The sequence below is a fragment of the Giraffa tippelskirchi genome, chromosome 12 (assembly GCF_054371585.1).
Source record: "Giraffa tippelskirchi isolate mGirTip1 chromosome 12, T2T-mGirTip1v1.2.pri, whole genome shotgun sequence".
Taxonomy (NCBI): Eukaryota; Metazoa; Chordata; class Mammalia; order Artiodactyla; family Giraffidae; genus Giraffa; species Giraffa tippelskirchi.
This window is the reverse complement of record NC_137286.1, coordinates 129422076-129428356: the sequence shown is the minus strand read 5'-3', so window position 1 is coordinate 129428356 and position 6281 is coordinate 129422076. Positions and strand designations below refer to the sequence as shown.

Below are 6281 nucleotides of genomic sequence, written 5' to 3'. Positions count from 1 at the left end.
AGGAGAGGGCATTTGATATGTTCCTCTGTGATAATAAACACTATTTTACATCATTCTAGACGATAACTGATTCGTTATGTATAATTAATTATAATCAAATTAAATAATTTTCACTGTTAGAAAACTTATTTTTTAATACTATATGTGGGCTTCTCATGTGGCCAGTGGAGGAGATGCAAGAGAAGTGGGTTCAATCCCTGGGTTAGGAAGTTCTCCTGGAAAAGGAAATGGCAACCCACTTCAGGATTCTTGCCTGGAAAATCCAAGGGACAGAGGAGTCTCACAGGCTACAGTCCATGAGGTCACAAAGAGTCAGGCATGACTGAGCAACAGAGCAATACTGTCAGTTTAGTCACTCAGTTGTGTCCAACTCTTTGAGACCCCATGAACTGCAGCACGCCAGGCCTCCCTGTCCATCACCAACTCCCAGAGTTCACCTAAACTCATGTGGTATGTGGTATGAAATGAGTCATGTGAATTGTTTATGTATGAAACAGTGAGAAAAAATTGATTTAATAAATTAAAGAGCATTCAGATAGCAAGTAAGGTTATGATGATAGTCAAAGACTAAATGTACCCCTTAAAATACCTATATTCTTTTATGGTGTTCACTTGTTGAAGGTGCAAAAATGGCAAATGCATGAATGTGGATAAATGTTTACTTTGTTTAAAGTAAGACAAATTACTTCAAATATATTAAAACTGAAAATGTTCATTTCTAAATGAGTTTATCCCAATCAAGTGCAACATCGTATCAAGTTAATTATTATTTCCATATTATGGAGCAAGAGGCAGTTGTAGGTATGCATGTATGGACTGACGTATGAGAAAAGCATTTTTAGCTATTATTTTTCTTCCATATCTTGTGAATAATCAATAGAAAACCAACAATCTGAGTCTGATAATTACTTCATAAACTTTTATTTGAAGTATACTGAAGTATTCCAGATACTAGTGCTACTTTTAGCAATTACTAATTTTATTCAGTCATTCCACAGAAATGGTGATAAAAAAAATGGGGCAGATAATTTTAAAAACCTCTGTGTGAAGTATTACTTTAAATAGACCACTGCATAAACAGTAAAGCCAGGAACTATTCTGTGCCTACAGGCAAAAGCAGAAAACAGAACACTGTAAATAGTGTACTGTTTGTAACTGTAACCAATATGAAATACATTCAAGGGCCATATACATAGAGTTATATTTTAAAATCTTCTGTGAAGAATCTTTTGCCTCAAGTCATTAGGTAGAGAACTATATCAATATATTTTGCAAGGTGGAAGTAATTCTACCATAAGCACAAAGAGATAAATATACGTTAAACTTCTCAATAATATTGGGGTAGCTGCTGCTGCTGCTGCTGTTGCTAAGTCGCTTCAGTCGTTTCCGACTCTGTGCAACCCTATAGACGGCAGCCTACCAGGCTCCGCCGTCCCTAGGATTCTCCAGGCAAGAATACTGGAGTGGGTTGCCATTTCCTTCTCCAGTGCATGAAAGGGAAAAGTTAAAGTGAAGTCACTCAGTCGTGTCCGACTCTTAGCGACCCCATGGACTATAGCCTACCAGGCTCCTCCGTCCATGGGATTTTCCAGGCAAGAGTACTGGAGTGGGGTGCCATTGCCTTCTCTGATATTGGGGTAGAAAGCTGTGTAAAATATAGGCCTATTTCAGTTGCAAAAGGAAAACATTTATCATGATATGCCATCCTGAAGCCTAGGTAAATACTGTGACATGGTATGAAAAGCTGTGTCCAGTAAACCATAGCCACTTTTATAATTCATATAAAAGATCAAGATACCAATGTCCAGTAGTCCTCAAAAGTCCGGAGTTTTTCCTTTTCTCCCATGCACCTTGGTGAAAGGCCATAGGTTTGAGGAAGGCTAGGAGACAGACTGGCTCAGATGGTAAAGAATCTGCCTACAAAGCAGGAGACCCAGTTTCGATCCCTAGGTCAGGAAGATGCCCTGGAGAAGGAAATGTCAACCCACTCCAGTACTCTTGCTGAAGAATTCCATGAACAGAGGAACCTGGTGGGCTGCAGTCAGGCTACAGTCCATGAGATCACAAAGAGTCAGACACGACTGAGCAACTTTCACTCAGGAGAAAGATTAACAGTATAAATTTTTGGCAGAGTATCATCCTTCCTCAAAGGGACCTCTAGGTCAGTCAACTAGCTCAAATCTGAGAATCAATGGAGGAATGTTGACTCTTCTTGTGATTTAGGATGAGACTTTATTGTTTACTTGACCTAGAAATTTTCCTTACAAAGATCAAGTAAGGGTTTTAATAGGCTTCTTATCTAGTTCACTTCTAGGAACACCATGATCAACTAGTTACTGGGTCTATGCAATAGGTCTGCTCTTTGCTTTGACTCTGGTGTCACTAGAGTAACTAACTATGCCCTTCTCATCTTCAGCAGATGAGTGGTATCACTCTAGTTACCACTGTAAAGCCTGGACTATGGAAAACAGAAATGCCTGAGCTCTTCAAGGATGACAGGGATCCCCTGGCAAATTCAATTCTCACAATATTGGAGGAAGGTTTATCAATGGGACTCTCTAAGCGTGGGTAAATCTTAAATGACAAGTCCATTCTAACATTTCCACCTTCCTGAGCTTCTGAATTCCTCCCGCTACGTCATAGTAAGGCAAGTCTAGTATTTCCAACTCACTAACTCTGAGCCATCTTCTGGTCACGTTTCAGCCAACCAACCCGAGATGGAGCCATTTTACTTCCCTGAGCTGCAACAGTAACACAGAATTTCTGCTTTGTGAGCCCGTATCAATAAATCTGGCCTGACTCAATTTTATATTCCTTTCATCATTATCCCACTTCCTTAAAAGTCATCTCCATACACACTCCCTGGAATGTTTTCTGAATAAATTAGAAAGCTCAAGTAGTTCTTTTACAGTGTAAAACACCTTCTGGGTCACAATCTGTGTCTCCCCTTTAAGGGCTCACTGGAACTTGAGTCTGGTTATAGGCCTAGAAGCAAAAAAGGCTGGTGAGGTGGGTGCTAAGGAAATCAGCACTGTCGTTTATGGCAACTGCCCCAAAGGGAGGGGCCATTACAATTTCCTTAGTCATTGCAGGGAGAGGCCACTTCTAGTGGAAGTGAAAGCTTCTTGTAATGTCAAAAAAGACTTATCAGAATTAGGGCCTCAATGTTACCAACCTCATCAAAGTTTTCCCACATGTACACATTCTATCTATCAAGAACCCATTTCTTACAGTAGATACTGTGAAGCTGGGAGTTCAACCTGCATTGCATATCAGTCAACTGCAGGATGAGTATGATTTGCAGTTATCTCAGCCCTGCAGCTACAAGAAATGAGTCTCCTTCAGGGAATACACCAAAGCCTTCAGGATTTTTCATACAGCAGTCTGAGAAATTTGAATCCCTGAGCTCAACCTTTTCTTGTTCAGTGACATTAGAAGCAACCTGATAGTCTCATTACTTGTGTGTTTACCAAAATACTCCAAAGTATCACACAGTCATCCATCACTTCTTATAAGTGTTTGGTTAAGAATATCCAACAGTTGCAGTTTGCCTATCTCTATTTCCACAACATACACTATCATCAGTTCTCTCTTTTCTACTGGAAACAGTTATTAGTATTTTTAAATATATTCAGATTAGAGGGCTAATTGTAGAAACTGTCTTACTCAGGGGAAAGTCAGTCTTTTTCTTCTATTCAGGTCTTTAACTGATTGGAGTAAATGTTTAGCTCATCCAAAAGCACTCTCAGAGAAATATTCAGAATAATGTTTGATCAAATATCTGGGAACTTCATGGTTTAGTCAGGTTGACACATAAAATTAATGATCACAGACAATATGCATTAGAAATTCCTACTAAATAAGAAAACAAACATATTTTAGACATATGTATATAAGTATGTTAGATTTCCACTGCTGTGTAACAAACAAATCCAGTGACTTAGAACAACCCACATAAATTTCTCATAATTTCCTTGATCAAGAACCTATGCTTCTCTAAGGTGGATGCCCTGCTCAGGATATTTCAAGGCTTCAATCAAGCTGTTGACTGGGCTGGGTTTTGAGAGGCTCTAGGGGAAAGTCAACTTCAAAGATCTTTCCAATTGTTAGCAATCTACAGATTTAACACAAGCCCTATCAAAATATCTATGACATTTTTTCACAGAACTAAAATAATCCACATATATTTGGAACTACAAATGACCCAGAATTGCAATATTGAGAAAAAGAACAGTTAGAAGTATAACCATTCCAGACTTCAGGCTATGTTACAAAGCCATAGTAATCCAAACAAGGTGGTATTGGCACAAAACATAAATCAATGGAACAAGATACTGAGCCCAGAAATAAAGCCATACACCTATGGTCAATTAATATATGGCAAGAAGTAAAGAATACACAACAGAGAAAAGACAGTCTCTTCAGCAAGTGGTACAAAGAAAGCTGGACAGTCACATGTAAAATAATGAAAAGACATGACACCATAAACTCCATCGGCAAAACATTTCTTGACATGAATGGTGGCAATATTTTCTTGGATAAGTCTTTCAAGGCAAAAAACTAAATAAATAAAATAAAAAATAACAGATGGGATCTCATCAAGCTCAAAAGTTTTTGCACAGTAAAGGAAACTATCAATAAAATAAAATGACAACTTATAGAATGGGAGAAAATATTTACAAATAATGCAACAGAGAGGTGTTGCTTTCCAAAATATATAAACATCTCATACAACTGTTAGCTCAATACAAAAAAAAATAATAATAATAAATGTGCAGAAGATTTAAACAGACATTTTTCCAAAGAAGATATACAGATGGCTAACAGACACATGAAAAGATGTTCAACATCACTAATTATTAGAGAAGAGCATCCATCCTCTTCTACAAATGTAGATTTCATGTTTACCATTATTTGTTTTCATATTTCCCCTATTTAATATAATGCTGCACTTTACTCATTTGCTTATTATTATCCATCTCCTCCAGTAAAACAAAAGCATTAAGAACACAGACTTTGTTTGTTATGGTTACTGGTTTTCCCCAGTCATGTCTGACTCTTCATAATCTCATGGACTCTACTCTGCCAGGCTCCTCTGGCTATGGAATTCTCCAGGTAAGAATAATGGAGAGGGTAGCCAGTCCCTTCTCCAGGAGATCTTCTCAACACAAGGATTAAACATGGGTTTCCCACATTGCAGGAAGATTCGTTATCATCTGTGCCACCAGGAAAGCCCCTAAAGATTGGGAACAGCTCAGAAGACATATTCAATTAATACTTTCCATATTCAGTGTTTCAGCCTTTTTTCTATTATTGTGGTAATGTACTTGATTAGCAAATTTAGTGTTAAACTATGCCAGCACTCTTAGAACAAGTACTACATATGACTTAGTTTGTATTACACTATTAGATTGTTACGCTAATATATTATCTAAAAATATGAATCTGTTTATCTAAATAGAGATTTTTCCCAAAGAAGACATACAAATGGCCAACAGGCACATGAAAAGATGCTCAACATCACTAATTATTAGAGAAATGCAAATAAAAATCACAATGAGGTATCATCTCACACCAGTCAGAATGGCTATCATTAAAAAGTCTACAATTAATAAATGTTGGAGAGGGTGTGGATAAAAGGGAACTCTCCTATACTGCTGGTAGGAATACAAACTGGCACAGCCACTATGGAAAATAGTACTGCTGCTGCTGCTGCTGCTAAGTTGCTTCAGCCGTGTCCGACTCTGTGCGACCCCATAGACGGCAGCCCACCAGGCTCCGTCATCCCTGGGATTCTCCAGGCAAGAATACTGGAGTGGGTTGCCATTTCCTTCTCCAGTGCATGAAAGGGAAAAGTGAAAGTGAAGTCGCTCAGTCGTGTCTGACTCTTCGCCACCCCATGGACTGTAGCCTACCAGGCTCCTCCATCCATGGGATTTTCCAGGCAGGAGTACTGGAGTGGGGTGCCATTGCCTTCTCTGACTCGAGGATATATATCCGGATAAAATGAAAAGTGTAAGTGTAAGTGAAGTCGCTCAGTTGTGTCCGACTCTTTGTGACCCCATGGACTGTAGCCTGCCAGGCTCTTCCACCCATGGGATTTTCCAGGCAAGAATACTGGAGTGGGGTGCCATTGCTTTCTCCAGGGGATCTTCCCGACCCAGGGATTGAACCCTGGTCTGCACCACAGGTAGACTCTTCACTGTCTGAGCCACCAGGGAAGCCCTATAAAATGAAAAGTCTAATTCAAAAAGATATATGCACTTCAGTGTTCATAGCCG

At 39.0% G+C, this 6281-nt stretch overlaps 1 long non-coding RNA gene across 1 annotated transcript; it reads left to right on the top strand.

Moving 5' to 3' along the window:
- Positions 1 to 367: 367 nt before the first annotated feature.
- On the top strand, positions 368 to 2804 carry LOC145530313 (uncharacterized). The gene is made up of 3 exons (XR_014071652.1): positions 368 to 450; positions 2417 to 2568; positions 2704 to 2804. It is a non-coding gene; the product is annotated as an uncharacterized LOC145530313 (long non-coding RNA).
- The last annotated feature ends 3477 nt before the right edge of the window (positions 2805 to 6281 follow it).